The 11,950-nt window shown below is 44.7% G+C and overlaps 1 long non-coding RNA gene across 1 annotated transcript in view; it reads right to left on the reverse strand.

Annotated features, from left to right (window-relative positions):
- The window catches only part of LOC141101402 (uncharacterized), a 133,009-nt gene extending 123,866 nt beyond the window's left edge, over window positions 1-9,143 (reverse strand). Inside the window, exon 1 of the long non-coding RNA XR_012234970.1 lies at window positions 8,918-9,143. This is a non-coding gene — a long non-coding RNA (uncharacterized lncRNA). The remainder of the gene's footprint in view (window positions 1-8,917) is intronic.
- Between the last annotated feature and the right edge of the window lie 2,807 nt (window positions 9,144-11,950).

An 11,950-nucleotide genomic window follows, 5' to 3' on the forward strand; every position in this document is an offset into this window, starting at 1 on the left:
ACTGGCATTTATGTGGCTATTACTTGGGATGAGAGAGAGCACTAAAATGCTTGGATGCTCGTTACTTGAACTGAGCAATTTCTAATGCTCGGATGCTTGTTTAGAGTAACTATTATAATGGGAGAAATCTGAGCATTTTTACGGTAGACCCTACAAGGAGGTCTAGGGGGCAGTGAAAATGCTTGAATGGATGTAAAAGTGATGACTGGAAGGAGAACAGCTTGGGAAAGACCCCTAGAAGCATCTCTGACCCGCTGCTGAGAACAACTGTGTCACACTTTTACTCCACTTTTAATGACTGACAATAAAACATTCCAAACTGACGAGAAATTGGAGTTCACAGGACAAAAAGAAATTAAGAAACATTCTTTCCTGTATAACTACTTGTATATAAGGAAAAAAATTAAAGGATTTTAAAATAATCATTTAAGTAAACCAAAATTGACATCTTTATAAATAAAATGGAAATTTCAGTGTAATTTGTGAATGAAGTAAGAACTGCCAAAAATTTTATGGCCGAGTAACTCAGATACACCCTATATAAGACATAAAGGAAGGCCTCATATATTGTGAACAAAGTGTAGTTGTGTACTCCCACACTCATAAAAGGTCTGCACACAGTGCAAAGCCGCCTGTCAAAAATTACAAGCAGAGTCATCCAAACGCCCTTCAAGGCACCAACTGTAGTATCTCATGAAAATATTATGAACAAAGTGTAGTTATGGTACTCCCACACTCATAAAAGGTCTGCACACAGTGCAAAGCTTGCCAAAAATTGCAAGCAGGGTCATCCATATACCTTGAAAGCACCAACTGCAGTAACTCATTCAAATATTAAGAAAGTGTAGCTGTGACACTTCTACACTCACAAATGCTTTGCAGCTTTTTTACAAAGTGCTAAGCCAGGAACAAATGATAAATAGGGTAATACAGTCATCAATAGACTCTTGAGGCAACAACTTAAATATTTTGAAAGTGTAGTTGATGCACTTCTACACTCATAAAGACTTTGCACAAGCCAGGAAAAAATTAGGAGGGTAACACAGGAGGGCAACACAGTCATACATAGACCAGTGAAGGCAACAACTTGGGGACTTCATTCAAATATTTTGAAAGTGTAGTTGATGTACACTCAAAGGCAAGAGTCATTCAGTCATCCATAGACCCTTGAAAGCAACCACTGGGGGGCCTCATTGAAATATTGAAGATTAAAAACACTTTATGTGACTTTATGTGCTACTGTCATCTGGTAGTATGGAAAAGTCAAGGCTAATCCCAGGCTTTGTTCATTTTTATTAGAGTGAGGTTTTCTGCATTTTCTGTTGTCAGCCAAAAGGACCTGTCTGTTTTGACCCCCCCTGGCAGCACTAAAAGTCAGCTCAGACAAGATGCTAGCGGCAAGGCAGCGCAACACATACAAGGCGTAGAGGGACAACTCATGCCAGGTATCCAGCTTTGAGACTCAATAGTTGAAGGTTGCAGACGAATTAGGGAGTACACTGTTTTTGTCGGACAGGATTTGCTTGACCATTTTTAAAAAATTTCCCTCCTTGTCAAAAATACCTGGTCATCAGGACATAGATGCTAGGAGGGTGTCATAAAATTGGCCCAGGCCTTTGACTGTGTACCCTTACCTCTGCTGTACCTGGTGTGTGTCTCCCTCGCCTCTCATCCTCGGTTGGGCAAGGAAGCTTGCCCCCTGCTGCTAGCGTGGTCTTGACAATTTTTTAACATATTTTCCACAGTGGCCTTTTGGTATAGCACCATTTTAGTAGACCTCTCCCCCACAGGAAGGAGAGATGCAAGGTTCTCCATGTAGCATGGTAGCATGGGTCTAGCAGGGTGAATTACCAGCACTCTTTTTTGGCCAAGATGAATGTAATGCGAGGGTCACGAGAAAGGCAGTTGCACAAAAAATGTCGGCCATATATGCCAAGCTCACTACAGCCAACACTTCCCTGTCTTCACCATGATGACTTCTCTCCATTTCCTCCTCCTCCATCTTTTCCTCCTCAGCCTGTCCACATAGGAGAGATGGGACAAAGCTTATCTGAGTACTAGCCTCTGTTCTGCTACCAACCAGCTCCTGTTCCTCTTCCTCAGCCTTCACCTCCTAATTGTTACCCAATCCGCGATGAGCACGAGATAAGGCTGGGCTGGATAGTATCTCTTGGTCTCATGTCTTCCTCCATCTCCACCTGGTACACATGCAAAGCTTCAGCTTAAATTGTGAGCAGCAACTGTTTAAGTAGGCACAGAAGCAGAATCGTTGCGCTGATTATGACGTCATTGCTGCTCACCATCTTTGTGCAGTCCTCAATGTCTCGGGGAACTGCACAAATGTCAAACATCAATGCCCACTCTTCAGTTGTTATGTGCGGAGGCTGCCCAGAGGCTGCCCAGAATACCAATAGGTGTTTTGGAGATGGAATTTGACAACCGGCCTCTGCTGCTCACAAAGCCTTGCCAGCATGCATAGTGTGTAGTTCCACTGCTTTGTGATGTCATAGCTGCAGTCAACTTACGTAAATGGGCTCTGATGCAGTGTACCTTGACCAGAAGCTCTGGAAAATCTGAGTAGGTTTTCAGAAACTGCTAATGGAGGCAAGGGAGTCAGTGACACTCTACAGGATGCCAGCTTAGGGGACAATGACCCCAGCTAGTATGCAGATCTACTCCATTGACCATCCCTGAACCCATTTAGATGTTCGGAGAAGCCAGGTTGGGAACATCCAGTCACCTTGCCCCATGGAGACGTTCGGTGAAGCCAGGTTGGGACAATCAGGTTAACTAGCCACATACTTCAATTGACTGTCAGCTTCATAAGCTTCTTGTTACCTCCTCTTTGTGGGTGCCCACCAAAAGCAGGGTGCCACTGGTAGTCGGCCCTGGAAGCCCCAAAGTCACAGTTGATCTAATCTTAGCGAGCCAACGGATAGGTGAGACTCTGTAATTTTCACTATCTCGTGCATTCACTGGGATTGTTCTATATGTTATGGTTTGTTGGCAGTTCAATAAAGTATTGCCACACTGTTTTACCCTCACACTATGTTGTCTGAGTAGTATTATGCCTATGGGAAAGGAGTGCGGGCGTTCAGTGGGATGAGGCCTGGTCCATGCGATCCTTCTAAAGACAGCCGGGCCAGCAGATGAGAATACCTACTGACCCCCATGTCTCCACTCCACTCCACTGTCTGAACCACCAAGTTTAGCACATGGGCCAAGCATGGTACGGTACATGTATGAGCTTGCCAAGTTTCACAGACGCTACGAGGTTACAGCCATTATTACACACGGCCATGACTGGTTGGAGTTTCAGTGGCGAGAGACACAGATCTGCCTGGTCTGTTTTTCCTTTCAATAACTCTGCTGTGGCATACAGTTTGTTACCTAGACAAATTAGCTTCAAAAGAGCCTGTTGCCTCTTCACTGAGGCAGTGCTGCAAAGCATCCAGCTTCTGGCTGATGTGGACGACATGCTCCGAGATACCAAATCTGAGATGGAGGATGATTGGGAGCAGGAGGGGAGCAGGAACTGGTGTAGGAGGTGGAGGAAACCCTGACAGTGGGCGTCGGTAGCACATGAGCCGTGTCAGAGTGGGACTCGGCCCCAGCCTCCAAAACATTTACCCAGTGTGCCGTCAGGGTAATGTAGCATTCCTGGCTACAAGTGCTTATCCACGTGTCAGTCGTTAAGTGTACAACAATCCCAGTTACTGCGTTGGTAAGGGCACTGTTGATATTCCTGGACACTTGCTGGTACAAGTTGGGGACGCAACACAGGGAGAAATAGTGGAGGCTGGGGACAAAGAATTGATCAATTGTTTGCTAAATGTCTCATTTTGAAGTACAGTTAGAAATCAATATGTGCATATGCACTTTATGTATTGCGTTCTGACCATAGACAGCGCTGGCTTCTCCCCTTTTTTAATTGATATTGGTTGTGGCTGACCACCACTGTTTGCCGTGCGCACTGGGTTATGCACGCCATTCTTTCTGTCATTTTTGTGATTGATCTAGGCTGCTGTACACACATGCAGCAGCTCTGCCCTGCCCCAGGCTCTATTTGATTGTGCACCTGTTTCTGGGCCTGTTTCACCCTTCATCTGTGGTTGCTGGTTTGGCAGTGTGGAGGTTGGACCTGAAATGTCTATGTCCAGACCTGGTCAACCTTTAACTGCGCTCGTCCTTTCTGGCACCATGGGAGTGATTCAGAAACGCTTCAGGTATATTTTGCATTTAATGTGGTCTTGCTTTTAATACATTTAGGAGGCTGTAATGGCACAGCAAATATAAAAAAAGTAGAGTAGGACTGCCCCATATGAGAATGCCTTGGTGTGGCGGGGTGGCTCAATGAATTGATCAATTGTTTGCTAAATGTCTCATTTTGAAGTACAGTTAGAAATCAATATGTGCATATGCACTTTATGTATTGTGTTCTGACCAAAGGCAGTGCTGGCTTCTCCCCTTTTTTAATTGACACCGTAATTTTACACAGAGCATGTTAAACTGTATGGATGACAATATTCAATTTTTGGAACCAAAAAATCTGATCACCTATTGTAGGCAAAACTGTTTTTACAAATGTTAAACCACAGTAATTTTACTCATAGCACGATAAACTATATGGATGACTAATTGAATCCAGAAACATTTTTGAATGTTTCCTTGCAATTTAATATAACAACGTAATATAACACTAAACACGTTAAACTCTATGGATGATTAATTGAATCCAAAAAAACATTTTTGAACTTTTTTTGCAATTTTATATACCACTGTAATGTAACACTAAGCAGTTAAAATGAACGGATGTATAGTAAATTTTTTCACCCCCCAAAAAAAAGAATGTGGTCACGTGCAGCAGCTATATACAGTGGGGCAAAAAAGTATTTAGTCAGTCAGCAATAGTGCAAGTTCCACCACTTAAAAAGATGAGAGGCGTCTGTAATTTACATCATAGGTAGACCTCAACTATGGGAGACAAACTGAGAAAAAAAAATCCAGAAAATCACATTGTCTGTTTTTTTTTCATTTTATTTGCATATTATGGTAGAAAATAAGTATTTGGTCAGAAACAAGCAGTCAAGATTTCTGGCTCTCACAGACCTGTAACTTCTTCTTTAAGAGTCTCCTCTTTCCTCCACTCATTACCTGTAGTAATGGCACCTGTTTAAACTTGTTATCAGTATAAAAAGACACCTGTGCACACCCTCAAACAGTCTGACTCCAAACTCCACTATGGTGAAGACCAAAGAGCTGTCAAAGGACACCAGAAACAAAATTGTAGCCCTGCACCAGGCTGGGAAGACTGAATCTGCAATAGCCAACCAGCATGGAGTGAAGAAATCAACTGTGGGAGCAATAATTAGAAAATGGAAGACATACAAGACCACTGATAATCTCCCTCGATCTGGTGCTCCACGCAAAATCCCACCCCGTGGGGTCAGAATGATCACAAGAACGGTGAGCAAAAATCCCAGAACCACGCGGGGGGACCTAGTGAATGAACTGCAGAGAGCTGGGACCAATGTAACAAGGCCTACCATAAGTAACACACTACGCCACCATGGACTCAGATCCTGCAGTGCCAGACGTGTCCCACTGCTTAAGCCTGTACATGTACGGGCCCGTCTGAAGTTTGCTAGAGAGCATTTGGATGATCCAGAGGAGTTTTGGGAGAATGTCCTATGGTCTGATGAAACCAAACTGGAACTGTTTGGTAGAAACACAACTTGTCGTGTTTGGAGGAAAAAGAATACTGAGTTGCATCCATCAAACACCATACCTACTGTAAAGCATGGTGGTGGAAACATCATGCTTTGGGGCTGTTTCTCTGCAAAGGGGCCAGGACGACTGATCCGGGTACATGAAAGAATGAATGGGGCCATGTATCGTGAGATTTTGAGTGCAAACCTCCTTCCATCAGCAAGGGCATTGATGATGAAACGTGGCTGGGTCTTTCAACATGACAATGATCCAAAGCACACCGCCAGGGCAACGAAGGAGTGGCTTCGTAAGAAGCATTTCAAGGTCCTGGCGTGGCCTAGCCAGTCTCCAGATCTCAACCCTATAGAAAACCTTTGGAGGGAGTTGAAAGTCCGTGTTGCCAAGCGAAAAGCCAAAAACACTGCTCTAGAGGAGATCTGCATGGAGGAATGGGCCAACATACCAACAACAGTGTGTGGCAACCTTGTGAAGACTTACAGAAAACGTTTGACCTCTGTCATTGCCAACAAAGGATATATCACAAAGTATTGAGATGAAATTTTGTTTCTGACCAAATACTTATTTTCCACCATAATATGCAAATAAAATGAAAAAAAAAACAGACAATGTGATTTTCTGGATTTTTTTTTCTCAGTTTGTCTCCCATAGTTGAGGTCTACCTATGATGTAAATTACAGACGCCTCTCATCTTTTTAAGTGGTGGAACTTGCACTATTGCTGACTGACTAAATACTTTTTTGCCCCACTGTATTTAGCAACAGAGTGCAAAGCCCTAAGCCTTGAGTAGAGGCTGTATTCTGCCACTCTCCCTGCTCCGGCAACTGTCCCTAGGCTAAATGCAGAGTGTATCTTATACAAATAGCAAAGCACAGGATTAGCCTTTAGAAGGACTGTTAGTATGATGGATCATCATCAGCACCAGTATAACCAGTAGAGGACTATGATTAGTTAAACTGTGACACACAGGCCTAGATAACTGATCTCTCCCTTTAATTAGAAGTGTCCCTAAGATGTGCAATGGCGTCAGTGTGCCGATCGTGGCAGCACCTGCTCTTTTAAACCTCAGATGAGGTAATGTGGCCAGTCAATCACAGTAATGCCACTACCAAGATGGCTACAGCATTACAGTGACTGGCAGGTAATCCACACATTTATTGGCTGTGTAACAGGCACCAAACATGCGGGGCGGGGATTTCAGCTTCAAATCTGAGCACCAGCTAATGTGCATTGAGTACCAAGCACATCAGAGCATTCAGCTACTCAAGCGATTTCATTGAGCACATTTGCAAGGCCCAAGCTATTACTTTAACACATACCACTGACAAGCATTGTTGCAAACCACATACCCTCCTTATAGGACAATGGTATACTGTTAAGACAAAAATAATTTGAAGACCTGAAAGGGTTCGGTGTTATTCTGTCTTACAAATTCTCCTGATCACAATTAAATCAAGCATCTGTGGGATGTGCTATACAAATAGGTCCATGGAAGACTCAACTCAACTTACAGGACATAAAGAAAACAGATGCTAACGTCTTGGTGTCACAAACAGCAAAACATTTTCAAACATCTTGTGGAGTCCATGCCCTGTTAGGGCTATTGATATTTTGTCCTTACATTACTTGCATAGATTTTACAGAGGAAAAAAAGCAAATGAGTCCCATTGTATTAAAATGAGGTTTTTGCTAGTGCAGATCCGCAAGCACATCCTCAGAAAAAATCAGTCAATCTTAGAATTCATGTCAGATTTGTCTGGAAAATACTAAGACGACTGCAAATGTGTATAGCTAAACAAATAATGCATGGAAGGAAAAAAAAAACATAAAATTCTTCTCTTGGAGTGTAATCAATATGGTGAGTAAACTAAGCCATACCCCCTTACTGACAAGCTGGGACACATTGCCAATACCAGCTAGACTATATAAAGGGGACTTGGTCTGTGCTTGTCTGGCAGATCTTTGTAGGGATTCAGTGGAAAGGCTTTGCGCTGGCTGCTCAGACTATCAGATCCCATTGATTATTTTTTTATGTATGGCGCAATATATGGGGCCCATTATATTGTATAGAGCATTATATGGGGCCCATTATACTGTATGGAACATTGTAAGGGGCCATTATAATGTATGGAGCAATATATTCGGCCATTATACTATATGGAGCACAATGGGGGCCCATTATACTGTATGGAGCATTATATGGGGCCTATTATACTGTATGGAGCAATATACAGGGCCCATTGTACGGTATGGAGCAATATATGGGGCAATTATACTGTATGGAGCAATATATGGGTTCCATAATATTGTATGGAGTAATATAAGGAGCTTGTTATACTGTATGGAGCATTATATGGGGCCCATTATACAGTATGGGGCAATATATGGGGCCCATTATACAGTATGGAGCAATATATGGGGCCCATTATATGGTATGGATCAATATATGGGGCCATTATATACTACATGGAGCAATAGATGGGGCCCATTATACTGAATGGAGCATTATATGGGGCCCATTATATAGTATGGAGCAATATATGGGATCCATAATACTGTATGGAGTATTGTATAGGGCCCCTTTATACTGTATGGGGCATTATATGTGGCCCATTATATGGGCCTATTATTCTGTATAGAGCATTATATGAGGGCCATTATATATTGTATGGAGCATTATATCTGGTCATTATGCTGTACTAGATGTGGGCCTGATGCTATCACATCGGGAGGGCAGCTCTGTGGCACTGTCACAGCTGGCAGGAAAGAGGGTGGTTTGCGGCCTGTGCTGGAGATGGGGTGCGGCACCACCAGAGGGCACCCGCACCCCATCTCCAGCACAGGCCGCAAGTCGCGGTCTTTCCCGCTGGCTGTGACTGCACAGAGGTGGGTGGGCAGGCAGTGGCGGGATCCGGCGGGACCTAGCGGGGGTCCTGGCATTGGGTTCTAGGGGGGTCCGGTGGCGGGTCCTGGCGGGGGTCTGGTAGCGGGTCCTGATGGAGGGTCCGGCGCTGGGTCCTGGCGAGGTCCGGCAGCGGGTCCTTGCGGCGGTCCAGCGGCGGCAAGGGGTCCACTGCCATTATAGAATATACACAGATCTGGCACTGCCATTATAGACTATACATGTAAACACAGGTCTGGCACTGCCTCAAGCCCTGTAGCCCACCCTGCCACCCCTGCATCTTCTTACCTCCTCGGCGGCAGTAGGGCAATAGCAGACCACAATGAGGGTAGTGACAAGATTCATGTCTAGCCCGTCCATGGTGATAGTGTTGGGTGCCAGCCATAGGGGCACCTTCTCCACCAGTTCTAGTAGTCCTGCATGAGGGGCTCCAGCAGGGAGCGACCAGCCATGCTGTACTTGTGCTCCTCCAGCCGCTACAGCTGCAGGGTTGTGAGCGGCTCCGGTAAGCACAGGAAAGATGATGGTTTGAGACCTGTGCTGGAGATGGGGTGTGGCGCCACCAGAGGGCGCCCTCACCCCATCTCGAGTTAGTGTGGCATTTTTTGAAAGGAACGGTCTCACCTGATTGCTGAGGGTTTAGGTTGGTCCCCTACTATAGATCGTCAGTGGACTCAATTCCCCTGTGGTCTCCCTTCTCCCGACACGGTTTGCAATCACTCTTCAGGGGAGTCTCCGGGGATATATGTAATCATGCCATTACAAATGATTACAAATATCCCTGGAGACTCCCCTGAAGAGTAATCTATAGGAGGGGACTGACCTAAACCCTCAGCAATCGGGCGAGACCGTTCCTTTGTTCCTTACAAAAAATGCCACACTAACTTGCCAAACACATGATTCAATATAAAGGGTTCGTTTGGATAGGCAGAATTGATGCATACAATTGCAATACTGTAAGGCTGGGTTCACACGTGGCGTTTTTTTCGCGTTTCCGCGGCAGTTTTAACCGCGCGATTTTGCCGCGAAAACGCGAAAAATAAGCATCCCATGCATTCCTATGGGATTCCGCAATGCTGTGCTAATGCTGCGGTTTTTACCGCGGCGGAATCGCTTCGCGGTAAAAACCGCAGCATGCTCATTATTTTGCGGAATCGCGGCGATCCCGCACCCATAGGAATGCATTGTTCCGCTTATTTCCCGCATGTGGCTGTGCACACCATGCGGAAAGTAAGCAGAACAATTGCGGATGGTACCCATGGTCCGGAGGAGAGGAGACTGTCCTCCGGGCTTTGGGTACCATATCCCTGTAAAAAATAGAATTTAAAATAAAAAATATTGTTATTCTCACCCTCCGACGTCCCGCGCAGCCTTCCCGCCTCTCTCCACGCTCCCGTTCCCAGTAGTCCTTTGCGAAAATGCCCGCGATGGCGTCCGATCTCGCGGGATCGCGAAGTCTAGCGGTAATTCGCGCGACGTCATCGTGAATTACCGCGAGACGTCGCGTTCCCGCGAGAACTGACATCATCGCGGGCATTTTCGCAAAGGACTACTGGGAACGGATGCGCGGGACGTCGGAGGGTGAGAATAACACTATTTTTTATTTTTTTTTTACATTCTATCTTTTACTACTGATGCCGCATAAGCAGCCTCAGTAGTAAAAAGTTGGTCACACTCGTCAAACACTGTGTTTGACGAGTGTGACCAACCTGTCAATCAGTTCTCCAAGCGATGCTACAGATCGCTTGGAGAACGCTAGCATTTTGCAAGCTAATTACGCTTGCAAAATGCTAGTTTTTCCGCGGGAAAATCGCGGGAATTTAAAATGCGATTTTCCCGCGGACTGGAATTCCGGAATTCTCGCGGTAATTTCCGCGAGAGTTCCGGTACGTGTGCACTTAGCCTAAATGCTGCCACAACCCTAATCATTTGCCATGTGCTGCTTTATGATCAAGTGAATATGGGGCTATGATCCTTTACCTATGGGCAATCAGATCACTTGATCTTATCTATGCGCAATGTTTGATATGGTTCATATACCACTAAATGCTTATACTGCATAAGGTTACTTTAGGCACTAATGCTTTATACACTGCTAATGCATAATTGTGAATTTATATTATCATAAGATTGGATGTGCAGTGGTCATGTCTTTCTGTTCCTGCATTTGTGCTTATGTTGGACTACAGACACCGCATTAAATAAGCTGTTTCAGTGACATTGCACACATATATTGTGATTTTGGCTATTACCTATGATACAGCATTGATAATTTGTTACGTCTTCCAAATTTGAATACCCCAAAGGGTTTTGGATGGCTACTTTTGAGTGACGTGTAGCATCACTGGTACCTATTTGTCTTTGCTCATGCACTTTATTTGTCTTGTTTTTAAGTAATCTTAATAAAGTATATTAGTTTTATAGACACTCCAATACGTCAGTCTGTATGCTGTGTGCTGCGAGGATTTGCCGGTTTCTGAGCTATTGTAGAATTTACAATACATATCACTCATTTAATGTAAGAAGTAAATTAAATCTTTGGCATTGTACTATACCTATAATTCTTAGATAAGAATGCATCATGAATCGTGGAATGTGTTAAATGGGCCCACTGAGACTCTTTCGCCCGCTGCCCACGAAAACCTGGAGCCGGTCCTGGCGCAGACTAAACAGGAGCTGGACAAGACATGACATGTGAACAGGGCTATTAAAACTATATCTGGCAAATCCCAGCAGTAAGCTGAGAATTTAGTAGGGTGTGGCGCTGTCTCATAGGCTAAGGGTATGTGCACACGCTGCGGATTCTGCTGCGGATCCGAAGAGGATTTGGCCCTCTGGATCCGCAGCAGATTCTGTTGCGTTATACAGTACCATTAAAGTCTATGTGAAATGGAACCACGGATTTAAATCTGCAGCATGTCTATTCTTTGTGCAGATCCGCAGCGTTTTGACACCTGCTTCATTATAGGAATCCGCAGGTGTCAAAACGCAGGGGAAATCCGCACAAAATCCGAAGTTAATCCGCTGGTAAAACGCAGGACATTTTACCTGCGGATTTAGCCAAATCCTTGTGGAAAAATACACAGGGTAATCTGCAACGTGTGCACATTCTCTAAAGCAGACTGCTGATTACACAGCTGAACAGCACACCCATCACTACTGCCATACTGAATGGCACTACAGGTCCCAGCCAACCTAGTCTCAGTACTAGACAGAGCTTGAGTCAACCAGAATGTTGGTCCGAACATCTCCATCATCAGTGACGTCCACAGAATGAATATGGCTGTGCCTGGTGACAGAAGCAGACACTGGAGGAGCATT

The sequence above is a fragment of the Dendrobates tinctorius genome, unplaced genomic scaffold (assembly GCF_039654945.1).
Source record: "Dendrobates tinctorius isolate UK_male_01 unplaced genomic scaffold, ASM3965494v1 ptg000117l, whole genome shotgun sequence".
Lineage (NCBI taxonomy): Eukaryota > Metazoa > Chordata > Amphibia > Anura > Dendrobatidae > Dendrobates > Dendrobates tinctorius.